The sequence below is a fragment of the Salvelinus fontinalis genome, unplaced genomic scaffold, assembly GCF_029448725.1.
Source record: "Salvelinus fontinalis isolate EN_2023a unplaced genomic scaffold, ASM2944872v1 scaffold_1079, whole genome shotgun sequence".
Lineage (NCBI taxonomy): Eukaryota > Metazoa > Chordata > Actinopteri > Salmoniformes > Salmonidae > Salvelinus > Salvelinus fontinalis.
The window spans coordinates 26155-39680 of record NW_026601288.1 but is presented as its reverse complement, the minus strand read 5'-3'; the positions used below and the strand labels follow the sequence as shown (position 1 = coordinate 39680).

The 13526-nt window shown below is 40.5% G+C and overlaps 9 non-coding genes across 9 annotated transcripts; all 9 read left to right on the top strand.

Annotated features, from left to right (window-relative positions):
- The first annotated feature begins 1191 nt into the window (after window positions 1-1191).
- trnal-uag (transfer RNA leucine (anticodon UAG)) lies at window positions 1192-1273 on the top strand. The gene has a single exon. It is a non-coding gene; the product is annotated as a tRNA-Leu (tRNA).
- Window positions 1274-2548: 1275 nt separating this feature from the next.
- Window positions 2549-2630, top strand: trnal-uag (transfer RNA leucine (anticodon UAG)). The gene has a single exon. It is a non-coding gene; the product is annotated as a tRNA-Leu (tRNA).
- Window positions 2631-3905: 1275 nt separating this feature from the next.
- On the top strand, window positions 3906-3987 carry trnal-uag (transfer RNA leucine (anticodon UAG)). The gene has a single exon. It is a non-coding gene; the product is annotated as a tRNA-Leu (tRNA).
- A 1275-nt stretch (window positions 3988-5262) lies between these two features.
- trnal-uag (transfer RNA leucine (anticodon UAG)) lies at window positions 5263-5344 on the top strand. The gene has a single exon. It is a non-coding gene; the product is annotated as a tRNA-Leu (tRNA).
- Window positions 5345-6619: 1275 nt separating this feature from the next.
- Window positions 6620-6701, top strand: trnal-uag (transfer RNA leucine (anticodon UAG)). The gene has a single exon. It is a non-coding gene; the product is annotated as a tRNA-Leu (tRNA).
- A 1289-nt stretch (window positions 6702-7990) lies between these two features.
- On the top strand, window positions 7991-8072 carry trnal-uag (transfer RNA leucine (anticodon UAG)). The gene has a single exon. It is a non-coding gene; the product is annotated as a tRNA-Leu (tRNA).
- Window positions 8073-9346: 1274 nt separating this feature from the next.
- trnal-uag (transfer RNA leucine (anticodon UAG)) lies at window positions 9347-9428 on the top strand. The gene has a single exon. It is a non-coding gene; the product is annotated as a tRNA-Leu (tRNA).
- A 1275-nt stretch (window positions 9429-10703) lies between these two features.
- On the top strand, window positions 10704-10785 carry trnal-uag (transfer RNA leucine (anticodon UAG)). Its single transcript has one exon. It is a non-coding gene; the product is annotated as a tRNA-Leu (tRNA).
- Window positions 10786-12772: 1987 nt separating this feature from the next.
- Window positions 12773-12854, top strand: trnal-uag (transfer RNA leucine (anticodon UAG)). The gene has a single exon. It is a non-coding gene; the product is annotated as a tRNA-Leu (tRNA).
- The last annotated feature ends 672 nt before the right edge of the window (window positions 12855-13526 follow it).

Sequence of the window (13526 nt, the reverse complement as noted above, 5' to 3'; positions counted from 1 at the left end):
GATGCCATCTTTAGCACACCTCGTCCTGTGCTCTAGCGGTAAATATATAAATATTTAGCATTCATGAAAATACAAGTATTATACTTCAACATAAAGCTTAACTTCTTGTTTATCCAGCCACTGTGTCAGATTTCAAAAAGGCTTTACGGTGAAAGCACACCATGCGATTACCTGAGCACAACGCCCCGCATACAAAAACATGAAAAACATTTTTCAACCAGGCAGGTGCGACACGAAAGTCAGAAATAGCAATATAATAAATGCCTTACCTTTGAAGATCTTCTTCTGTTGGCACTCCAAAAGGTCCCAGGTACATCACAAATGGTCCTTTTGTTCGATAAAGTCCTTCTTTATATCCATAAAACTCTGTTTAGCTGGCACGCTTCATTCAATAATCCACCGGTTTCCCTTCTTCAAAATGCATACAAAATGAATCCCAAACGTTACCAATAAACTTATCCAAACAAGTCAAACAACGCTTATAATCAAACCTCAGGTACCCTAATAAGTAAATAAACAATTACGTTTAAGACAGAGAATAGAATGTTCAATACTGGAGATAAATAACAAAGGGGGCGCTTTCACCCAAGCGCAATTGAAACACTACAGCCAAAATGGGAGCAACTTAGAAAAACTACAACTTCTAGCTCATTTTTCCAAAAACCAGCCTGAAAGTCTTTCTAAAGACTGTTGACAACTAGTGGACGCCCTAGGAACTGCAATCTGGGAGGACTTTGCGTCATAATAAACATGAAAGCCATTGGAAACAGTGGAAGGCTGAATTTTTGGGGGGATAGTTTGTCCTCGGGGTTTCGCCTGCCATATCAGTTATGTTATACTCATAGACATGATTTGAACAGTTTTAGAACCTTTGGAGTGTCTTCTATCCAAATCTACCAATTACATGCATATCCTAGCTTCTAGGCCTGAGTAACAGGCAGTTTACATTGGGCACGCTTTTCTTCCGGACGTGAAAATACCGCCCCCTACCCAAGAGAGGTTAAAGGGCTCTATAAATGTGCTCTTCAGACATAGCAGCAAAACAAATAATGTGTTGAGACCGTAAGAAAAAGCAACATGATATAAATGAAGGATACAAAAGGAAAAAATAAAAAATAAGAGACCGAAATTAATGGTAGCTTATCAGGCTTAGGTAACAGATGACAAAGTTTGGGATTGTTGACGGTGAAGGGTAGTGTGGCCGAGTGGTCTAAGGCGCTGGATTTAGGCTCCAGTCTCTCTGGAGGCGTGGGTTCGAATCCCACCGCTGCCATCCTTTTTGTTGTTCGTGCAAGTGTTAAGTGTGGTCATCTCTTGGGTCAATTCAAACTTTGGTAGCGTTTCGATATTCATTCAAGGGAAATTACACCGATGCCATCTTTAGCACACCTCGTCCTGTGCTCTAGCGGTAAATATATAAATATTTAGCATTCATGAAAATACAAGTATTATACTTCAACATAAAGCTTAACTTCCTGTTTATCCAGCCACTGTGTCAGATTTCAAAAAGGCTTTACGGTGAAAGCACACCATGCGATTACCTGAGCACAACGCCCCGCATACAAAAACATGAAAAACATTTTTCAACCAGGCAGGTGCGACACGAAAGTCAGAAATAGCAATATAATAAATGCTTTACCTTTGAAGATCTTCTTCTGTTGGCACTCCAAAAGGTCCCAGTTACATCACAAATGGTCCTTTTGTTCGATAAAGTCCTTCTTTATATCCATAAAAACACGCTTCATTCAATAATCCACCGGTTTCCCTTCTTCAAAATGCATACAAAATGAATCCCAAACGTTACCAATAAACTTATCCAAACAAGTCAAACAACGCTTATAATCAAACCTCAGGTACCCTAATAAGTAAATAAACAATTACGTTTAAGACAGAGAATAGAATGTTCAATACTGGAGATAAATAACAAAGGGCGCGCTTTCACCCAAGCGCAATTGAAACACTACAGCCAAAATGGGAGCAACTTAGAAAAACTACAACTTCTAGCTCATTTTTCCAAAAACCAGCCTGAAAGTCTTTCTAAAGACTGTTGACATCTAGTGGACGCCCTAGGAACTGCAATCTGGGAGGACTTTGCGTCATAATAAACATGAAAGCCATTGGAAACAGTGGAAGGCTGAATTTTTGGGGGGATAGTTTGTCCTCGGGGTTTCGCCTGCCATATCAGTTATGTTATACTCATAGACATGATTTGAACAGTTTTAGAACCTTTAGAGTGTCTTCTATCCAAATCTACCAATTACATGCATATCCTAGCTTCTAGGCCTGAGTAACAGGCAGTTTACATTGGGCACGCTTTTCTTCCGGACGTGAAAATACCGCCCCCTACCCAAGAGAGGTTAAAGGGCTCTATAAATGTGCTCTTCAGACATAGCAGCAAAACAAATAATGTGTTGAGACAGTAAGAAAAAGCAACATGATATAAATGAAGGATACAAAAGGAAAAAAGAAAAAATAAGAGACCGAAATTAATGGTAGCTTATCAGGCTTAGGTAACAGATGACAAAGTTTGGGATTGTCAATGGTGAAGGGTAGTGTGGCCGAGTGGTCTAAGGCGCTGGATTTAGGCTCCAGTCTCTCTGGAGGCGTGGGTTCGAATCCCACCGCTGCCATCCTTTTTGTTGTTCGTGCAAGTGTTAAGTGTGGTCATCTCTTGGGTCAATTCAAACTTTGGTAGCGTTTCGATATTCATTCAAGGGAAATTACACCGATGCCATCTTTAGCACACCTCGTCCTGTGCTCTAGCGGTAAATATATAAATATTTAGCATTCATGAAAATACAAGTATTATACTTCAACATAAAGCTTAACTTCTTGTTTATCCAGCCACTGTGTCAGATTTCAAAAAGGCTTTACGGTGAAAGCACACCATGCGATTACCTGAGCACAACGCCCCGCATACAAAAACATGAAAAACATTTTTCAACCAGGCAGGTGCGACACGAAAGTCAGAAATAGCAATATAATAAATGCCTTACCTTTGAAGATCTTCTTCTGTTGGCACTCCAAAAGGTCCCAGTTACATCACAAATGGTCCTTTTGTTCGATAAAGTCCTTCTTTATATCCATAAAAACACGCTTCATTCAATAATCCACCGGTTTCCCTTCTTCAAAATGCATACAAAATGAATCCCAAACGTTACCAATAAACTTATCCAAACAAGTCAAACAACGCTTATAATCAAACCTCAGGTACCCTAATAAGTAAATAAACAATTACGTTTAAGACAGAGAATAGAATGTTCAATACTGGAGATAAATAACAAAGGGCGCGCTTTCACCCAAGCGCAATTGAAACACTACAGCCAAAATGGGAGCAACTTAGAAAAACTACAACTTCTAGCTCATTTTTCCAAAAACCAGCCTGAAAGTCTTTCTAAAGACTGTTGACATCTAGTGGACGCCCTAGGAACTGCAATCTGGGAGGACTTTGCGTCATAATAAACATGAAAGCCATTGGAAACAGTGGAAGGCTGAATTTTTGGGGGGATAGTTTGTCCTCGGGGTTTCGCCTGCCATATCAGTTATGTTATACTCATAGACATGATTTGAACAGTTTTAGAACCTTTAGAGTGTCTTCTATCCAAATCTACCAATTACATGCATATCCTAGCTTCTAGGCCTGAGTAACAGGCAGTTTACATTGGGCACGCTTTTCTTCCGGACGTGAAAATACCGCCCCCTACCCAAGAGAGGTTAAAGGGCTCTATAAATGTGCTCTTCAGACATAGCAGCAAAACAAATAATGTGTTGAGACAGTAAGAAAAAGCAACATGATATAAATGAAGGATACAAAAGGAAAAAATAAAAAATAAGAGACCGAAATTAATGGTAGCTTATCAGGCTTAGGTAACAGATGACAAAGTTTGGGATTAATGACAGTGAAGGGTAGTGTGGCCGAGTGGTCTAAGGCGCTGGATTTAGGCTCCAGTCTCTCTGGAGGCGTGGGTTCGAATCCCACCGCTGCCATCCTTTTTGTTGTTCGTGCAAGTGTTAAGTGTGGTCATCTCTTGGGTCAATTCAAACTTTGGTAGCGTTTCGATATTCATTCAAGGGAAATTACACCGATGCCATCTTTAGCACACCTCGTCCTGTGCTCTAGCGGTAAATATATAAATATTTAGCATTCATGAAAATACAAGTATTATACTTCAACATAAAGCTTAACTTCTTGTTTATCCAGCCACTGTGTCAGATTTCAAAAAGGCTTTACGGTGAAAGCACACCATGCGATTACCTGAGCACAACGCCCCGCATACAAAAACATGAAAAACATTTTTCAACCAGGCAGGTGCGACACGAAAGTCAGAAATAGCAATATAATAAATGCCTTACCTTTGAAGATCTTCTTCTGTCGGCACTCCAAAAGGTCCCAGTTACATCACAAATGGTCCTTTTGTTCGATAAAGTCCTTCTTTATATCCATAAAAACACGCTTCATTCAATAATCCACCGGTTTCCCTTCTTCAAAATGCATACAAAATGAATCCCAAACGTTACCAATAAACTTATCCAAACAAGTCAAACAACGCTTATAATCAAACCTCAGGTACCCTAATAAGTAAATAAACAATTACGTTTAAGACAGAGAATAGAATGTTCAATACTGGAGATAAATAACAAAGGGCGCGCTTTCACCCAAGCGCAATTGAAACACTACAGCCAAAATGGGAGCAACTTAGAAAAACTACAACTTCTAGCTCATTTTTCCAAAAACCAGCCTGAAAGTCTTTCTAAAGACTGTTGACATCTAGTGGACGCCCTAGGAACTGCAATCTGGGAGGACTTTGCGTCATAATAAACATGAAAGCCATTGGAAACAGTGGAAGGCTGAATTTTTGGGGGGATAGTTTGTCCTCGGGGTTTCGCCTGCCATATCAGTTATGTTATACTCATAGACATGATTTGAACAGTTTTAGAACCTTTAGAGTGTCTTCTATCCAAATCTACCAATTACATGCATATCCTAGCTTCTAGGCCTGAGTAACAGGCAGTTTACATTGGGCACGCTTTTCTTCCGGACGTGAAAATACCGCCCCCTACCCAAGAGAGGTTAAAGGGCTCTATAAATGTGCTCTTCAGACATAGCAGCAAAACAAATAATGTGTTGAGACAGTAAGAAAAAGCAACATGATATAAATGAAGGATACAAAAGGAAAAAATAAAAAATAAGAGACCGAAATTAATGGTAGCTTAGCAGGCTTAGGTAACAGATGACAAAGTTTGGGATTGTTAATGGTGAAGGGTAGTGTGGCCGAGTGGTCTAAGGCGCTGGATTTAGGCTCCAGTCTCTCTGGAGGCGTGGGTTCGAATCCCACCGCTGCCATCCTTTTTGTTGTTCGTGCAAGTGTTAAGTGTGGTCATCTCTTGGGTCAATTCAAACTTTGGTAGCGTTTCGATATTCATTCAAGGGAAATTACACCGATGCCATCTTTAGCACACCTCGTCCTGTGCTCTAGCGGTAAATATATAAATATTTAGCATTCATGAAAATACAAGTATTATACTTTAACATAAAGCTTAACTTCTTGTTTATCCAGCCACTGTGTCAGATTTCAAAAAGGCTTTACGGTGAAAGCACACCATGCGATTACCTGAGCACAACGCCCCGCATACAAAAACATGAAAAACATTTTTCAACCAGGCAGGTGCGACACGAAAGTCAGAAATAGCAATATAATAAATGCCTTACCTTTGAAGATCTTCTTCTGTCGGCACTCCAAAAGGTCCCAGTTACATCACAAATGGTCCTTTTGTTCGATAAAGTCCTTCTTTATATCCATAAAAACACGCTTCATTCAATAATCCACCGGTTTCCCTTCTTCAAAATGCATACAAAATGAATCCCAAACGTTACCAATAAACTTATCCAAACAAGTCAAACAACGCTTATAATCAAACCTCAGGTACCCTAATAAGTAAATAAACAATTATGTTTAAGACAGAGAATAGAATGTTCAATACTGGAGATAAATAACAAAGGGCGCGCTTTCACCCAAGCGCAATTGAAACACTACAGCCAAAATGGGAGCAACTTAGAAAAACTACAACTTCTAGCTAATTTTTCCAAAAACCAGCCTGAAAGTCTTTCTAAAGACTGTTGACCTCTAGTGGACGCCCTAGGAACTGCAATCTGGGAGGACTTTGCCTCATAATAAACATGAAAGCCATTGGAAACAGTGGAAGGCTGAATTTTTGGGGGGATAGTTTGTCCTCGGGGTTTCGCCTGCCATATCAGTTATGTTATACTCATAGACATGATTTGAACAGTTTTAGAACCTTTAGAGTGTCTTCTATCCAAATCTACCAATTACATGCATATCCTAGCTTCTAGGCCTGAGTAACAGGCAGTTTACATTGGGCACGCTTTTCTTCCGGACGTGAAAATACCGCCCCCTACCCAAGAGAGGTTAAAGGGCTCTATAAATGTGCTCTTCAGACATAGCAGCAAAACAAATAATGTGTTGAGACAGTAAGAAAAAGCAACATGATATAAATGAAGGATACAAAAGGAAAAAATAAAAAATAAGAGACCGAAATTAATGGTAGCTTATCAGGCTTAGGTAACAGATGACAAAGTTTGGGATTGTTAACGGTGAAGGGTAGTGTGGCCGAGTGGTCTAAGGCGCTGGATTTAGGCTCCAGTCTCTCTGGAGGCGTGGGTTCGAATCCCACCGCTGCCATCCTTTTTGTTGTTCGTGCAAGTGTTAAGTGTGGTCATCTCTTGGGTCAATTCAAACTTTGGTAGCGTTTCGATATTCATTCAAGGGAAATTACACCGATGCCATCTTTAGCACACCTCGTCCTGTGCTCTAGCGGTAAATATATAAATATTTAGCATTCATGAAAATACAAGTATTATACTTCAACATAAAGCTTAACTTCTTGTTTATCCAGCCACTGTGTCAGATTTCAAAAAGGCTTTACGGTGAAAGCACACCATGCGATTACCTGAGCACAACGCCCCGCATACAAAAACATGAAAAACATTTTTCAAACAGGCAGGTGCGACACGAAAGTCAGAAATAGCAATATAATAAATGCCTTACCTTTGAAGATCTTCTTCTGTTGGCACTCCAAAAGGTCCCAGTTACATCACAAATGGTCCTTTTGTTCGATAAAGTCCTTCTTTATATCCATAAAAACTCTGTTTAGCTGGCACGCTTCATTCAATAATCCACCGGTTTCCCTTCTTCAAAATGCATACAAAATGAATCCCAAACGTTACCAATAAACTTATCCAAACAAGTCAAACAACGCTTATAATCAAACCTCAGGTACCCTAATAAGTAAATAAACAATTACGTTTAAGACAGAGAATAGAATGTTCAATACTGGAGATAAATAACAAAGGGCGCGCTTTCACCCAAGCGCAATTGAAACACTACAGCCAAAATGGGAGCAACTTAGAAAAACTACAACTTCTAGCTAATTTTTCCAAAACCCAGCCTGAAAGTCTTTCTAAAGACTGTTGACCTCTAGTGGACGCCCTAGGAACTGCAATCTGGGAGGACTTTGCCTCATAATAAACATGAAAGCCATTGGAAACAGTGGAAGGCTGAATTTTTGGGGGGATAGTTTGTCCTCGGGGTTTCGCCTGCCATATCAGTTATGTTATACTCATAGACATGATTTGAACAGTTTTAGAACCTTTAGAGTGTCTTCTATCCAAATCTACCAATTACATGCATATCCTAGCTTCTAGGCCTGAGTAACAGGCAGTTTACATTGGGCACGCTTTTCTTCCGGACGTGAAAATACCGCCCCCTACCCAAGAGAGGTTAAAGGGCTCTATAAATGTGCTCTTCAGACATAGCAGCAAAACAAATAATGTGTTGAGACAGTAAGAAAAAGCAACATGATATAAATGAAGGATACAAAAGGAAAAAATAAAAAATAAGAGACCGAAATTAATGGTAGCTTATCAGGCTTAGGTAACAGATGACAAAGTTTGGGATTGTTAACGGTGAAGGGTAGTGTGGCCAAGTGGTCTAAGGCGCTGGATTTAGGCTCCAGTCTCTCTGGAGGCGTGGGTTCGAATCCCACCGCTGCCATCCTTTTTGTTGTTCGTGCAAGTGTTAAGTGTGGTCATCTCTTGGGTCAATTCAAACTTTGGTAGCGTTTCGATATTCATTCAAGGGAAATTACACCGATGCCATCTTTAGCACACCTCGTCCTGTGCTCTAGCGGTAAATATATAAATATTTAGCATTCATGAAAATACAAGTATTATACTTCAACATAAAGCTTAACTTCTTATTTATCCAGCCACTGTGTCAGATTTCAAAAAGGCTTTACGGTGAAAGCACACCATGCGATTACCTGAGCACAACGCCCCGCATACAAAAACATGAAAAACATTTTTCAACCAGGCAGGTGCGACACGAAAGTCAGAAATAGCAATATAATAAATGCCTTACCTTTGAAGATCTTCTTCTGTTGGCACTCCAAAAGGTCCCAGTTACATCACAAATGGTCCTTTTGTTCGATAAAGTCCTTCTTTATATCCATAAAAACACGCTTCATTCAATAATCCACCGGTTTCCCTTCTTCAAAATGCATACAAAATGAATCCCAAACGTTACCAATAAACTTATCCAAACAAGTCAAACAACGCTTATAATCAAACCTCAGGTACCCTAATAAGTAAATAAACAATTACGTTTAAGACAGAGAATAGAATGTTCAATACTGGAGATAAATAACAAAGGGCGCGCTTTCACCCAAGCGCAATTGAAACACTACAGCCAAAATGGGAGCAACTTAGAAAAACTACAACTTCTAGCTCATTTTTCCAAAAACCAGCCTGAAAGTCTTTCTAAAGACTGTTGACATCTAGTGGACGCCCTAGGAACTGCAATCTGGGAGGACTTTGCGTCATAATAAACATGAAAGCCATTGGAAACAGTGGAAGGCTGAATTTTTGGGGGGATAGTTTGTCCTCGGGGTTTCGCCTGCCATATCAGTGATGTTATACACATAGACATGATTTGAACAGTTTTAGAACCGTTAGAGTGTCTTCTATCCAAATCTACCAATTACATGCATATCCTAGCTTCTAGGCCTGAGTAACAGGCAGTTTACATTGGTTACGCTTTTCTTCCGGACGTGAAAATACCGCCCCCACCCAAGAGAGGTTAAAGGGCTCTATAAATGTGCTCTTCAGACATAGCAGCAAAACAAATAATGTGTTGAGACAGTAAGAAAAAGCAACATGATATAAATGAAGGATACAAAAGGAAAAAATAAAAAATAAGAGACCGAAATTAATGGTAGCTTATCAGGCTTAGGTAACAGATGACAAAGTTTGGGATTGTTAACGGTGAAGGGTAGTGTGGCCGAGTGGTCTAAGGCGCTGGATTTAGGCTCCAGTCTCTCTGGAGGCGTGGGTTCGAATCCCACCGCTGCCATCCTTTTTGTTGTTCGTGCAAGTGTTAAGTGTGGTCATCTCTTGGGTCAATTCAAACTTTGGTAGCGTTTCGATATTCATTCAAGGGAAATTACACCGATGCCATCTTTAGCACACCTCGTCCTGTGCTCTAGCGGTAAATATATAAATATTTAGCATTCATGAAAATACAAGTATTATACTTCAACATAAAGCTTAACTTCTTGTTTATCCAGCCACTGTGTCAGATTTCAAAAAGGCTTTACGGTGAAAGCACACCATGCGATTACCTGAGCACAACGCCCCGCATACAAAAACATGAAAAACATTTTTCAACCAGGCAGGTGCGACACGAAAGTCAGAAATAGCAATATAATAAATGCCTTACCTTTGAAGATCTTCTTCTGTTGGCACTCCAAAAGGTCCCAGTTACATCACAAATGGTCCTTTTGTTCGATAAAGTCCTTCTTTATATCCATAAAAACACGCTTCATTCAATAATCCACCGGTTTCCCTTCTTCAAAATGCATACAAAATGAATCCCAAACGTTACCAATAAACTTATCCAAACAAGTCAAACAACGCTTATAATCAAACCTCAGGTACCCTAATAAGTAAATAAACAATTACGTTTAAGACAGAGAATAGAATGTTCAATACTGGAGATAAATAACAAAGGGCGCGCTTTCAGCCAAGCGCAATTGAAACACTACAGCCAAAATGGGAGCAACTTAGAAAAACTACAACTTCTAGCTCATTTTTCCAAAAACCAGCCTGAAAGTCTTTCTAAAGACTGTTGACATCTAGTGGACGCCCTAGGAACTGCAATCTGGGAGGACTTTGCGTCATAATAAACATGAAAGCCATTGGAAACAGTGGAAGGCTGAATTTTTGGGGGGATAGTTTGTCCTCGGGGTTTCGCCTGCCATATCAGTTATGTTATACACATAGACATCATTTGAACAGTTTTAGAACCGTTAGAGTGTCTTCTATCCAAATCTACCAATTACATGCATATCCTAGCTTCTAGGCCTGAGTAACAGGCAGTTTACATTGGTTACGCTTTTCTTCCGGACGTGAAAATACCGCCCCCTACCCAAGAGAGGTTAAAGGGCTCTATAAATGTGCTCTTCAGACATAGCAGCAAAACAAATAATGTGTTGAGACAGTAAGAAAAAGCAACATGATATAAATGAAGGATACAAAAGGAAAAAATAAAAAATAAGAGACCGAAATTAATGGTAGCTTATCAGGCTTAGGTAACAGATGACAAAGTTTGGGATTGTTAACGGTGAAGGGTAGTGTGGCCGAGTGGTCTAAGGCGCTGGATTTAGGCTCCAGTCTCTCTGGAGGCGTGGGTTCGAATCCCACCGCTGCCATCCTTTTTGTTGTTCGTGCAAGTGTTAAGTGTGGTCATCTCTTGGGTCAATTCAAACTTTGGTAGCGTTTCGATATTCATTCAAGGGAAATTACACCGATGCCATCTTTAGCACACCTCGTCCTGTGCTCTAGCGGTAAATATATAAATATTTAGCATTCATGAAAATACAAGTATTATACTTCAACATAAAGCTTAACTTCTTGTTTATCCAGCCACTGTGTCAGATTTCAAAAAGGCTTTACGGTGAAAGCACACCATGCGATTACCTGAGCACAACGCCCCGCATACAAAAACATGAAAAACATTTTTCAACCAGGCAGGTGCGACACGAAAGTCAGAAATAGCAATATAATAAATGCCTTACCTTTGAAGATCTTCTTCTGTTGGCACTCCAAAAGGTCCCAGTTACATCACAAATGGTCCTTTTGTTCGATAAAGTCCTTTATATCCATAAAAACACGCTTCATTCAATAATCCACCGGTTTCCCTTCTTCAAAATGCATACAAAATGAATCCCAAACGTTACCAATAAACTTATCCAAACAAGTCAAACAACGCTTATAATCAAACCTCAGGTACCCTAATAAGTAAATAAACAATTACGTTTAAGACAGAGAATAGAATGTTCAATACTGGAGATAAATAACAAAGGGCGCGCTTTCACCCAAGCGCAATTGAAACACTACAGCCAAAATGGGAGCAACTTAGAAAAACTACAACTTCTAGCTCATTTTTCCAAAAACCAGCCTGAAAGTCTTTCTAAAGACTGTTGACATCTAGTGGACGCCCTAGGAACTGCAATCTGGGAGGACTTTGCGTCATAATAAACATGAAAGCCATTGGAAACAGTGGAAGGCTGAATTTTTGGGGGGATAGTTTGTCCTCGGGGTTTCGCCTGCCATATCAGTTATGTTATACTCATAGACATGATTTGAACAGTTTTAGAACGTTACATTTACATTACATTTAAGTCATTTAGCAGACGCTCTTATCCAGAGCGACTTACAAATTGGTGCATTCACCTTATGACATCTAGTGGAACAGCCACTTTACAAACAGTGCATTTAAATCTTTTAAGGGGGGGGGGGTCAGAAGGATTACTTTATCCTATCCTAGGTATTCCTTAAAGAGGTGGGGTTTCAGGTGTCTCCGGAAGGTGGTGATTGACTCCGCTGTCCTGGCGTCGTGAGGGAGTTTGTTCCACCATTGGGGGGCCAGAGCAGCGAACAGTTTTGACTGGGCTGAGCGGGAATTGTACTTCCTCAGTGGCAGGGAGGCGAGCAGGCCAGAGGTGGATGAACGCAGTGCCCTTGTTTGGGTGTAGGGCCTGATCAGAGCCTGGAGGTACTGAGGTGCCGTTCCCCTCACAGCTCCGTAGGCAAGCACCATGGTCTTGTAGCGGATGCGAGCTTCAACTGGAAGCCAGTGGAGAGAGCGGAGGAGCGGGGTGACGTGAGAGAACTTGGGAAGGTTGAACACCAGACGGGCTGCGGCGTTCTGGATGAGTTGTAGGGGTTTAATGGCACAGGCAGGGAGCCCAGCCAACAGCGAGTTGCAGTAATCCAGACGGGAGATGACAAGTGCCTGGATTAGGACCTGCGCCGCTTCCTGTGTGAGGCAGGGTCGTACTCTGCGGATGTTGTAGAGCATGAACCTACAGAACCTTTAGAGTGTCTTCTATCCAAATCTACCAATTACATGCATATCCTAGCTTCTAGGCCTGAGTAACAGGCAGTTTACATTGGGCACGCTTTTCTTCCGGACGTGAAAATACCGCCCCCTACCCAAGAGAGGTTAAAGGGCTCTATAAATGTGCTCTTCAGACATAGCAGCAAAACAAATAATGTGTTGAGACAGTAAGAAAAAGCAACATGATATAAATGAAGGATACAAAAGGAAAAAATAAAAAATAAGAGACCGAAATTAATGGTAGCTTATCAGGCTTAGGTAACAGATGACAAAGTTTGGGATTGTTAACGGTGAAGGGTAGTGTGGCCGAGTGGTCTAAGGCGCTGGATTTAGGCTCCAGTCTCTCTGGAGGCGTGGGTTCGAATCCCACCGCTGCCATCCTTTTTGTTGTTCGTGCAAGTGTTAAGTGTGGTCATCTCTTGGGTCAATTCAAACTTTGGTAGCGTTTCGATATTCATTCAAGGGAAATTACACCGATGCCATCTTTAGCACACCTCGTCCTGTGCTCTAGCGGTAAATATATAAATATTTAGCATTCATGAAAATACAAGTATTATACTTCAACATAAAGCTTAACTTCTTGTTTATCCAGCCACTGTGTCAGATTTCAAAAAGGCTTTACGGTGAAAGCACACCATGCGATTACCTGAGCACAACGCCCCGCATACAAAAACATGAAAAACATTTTTCAACCAGGCAGGTGCGACACGAAAGTCAGAAATAGCAATATAATAAATGCCTTACCTTTGAAGATCTTCTTCTGTTGGCACTCCAAAAGGTCCCAGGTACATCACAAATGGTCCTTTTGTTCGATAAAGTCCTTCTTTATATCCATAAAAACACGCTTCATTCAATAATCCACCGGTTTCCCTTCTTCAAAATGCATACAAAATGAATCCCAAACGTTACCAATAAACTTATCCAAACAAGTCAAACAACGCTTATAATCAAACCTCAGGTACCCTAATAAGTAAATAAACAATTACGTTTAAGACAGAGAATAGAATGTTCAATACTGGAGATAAATAACAAAGGGCGCGCTTTCAGCCA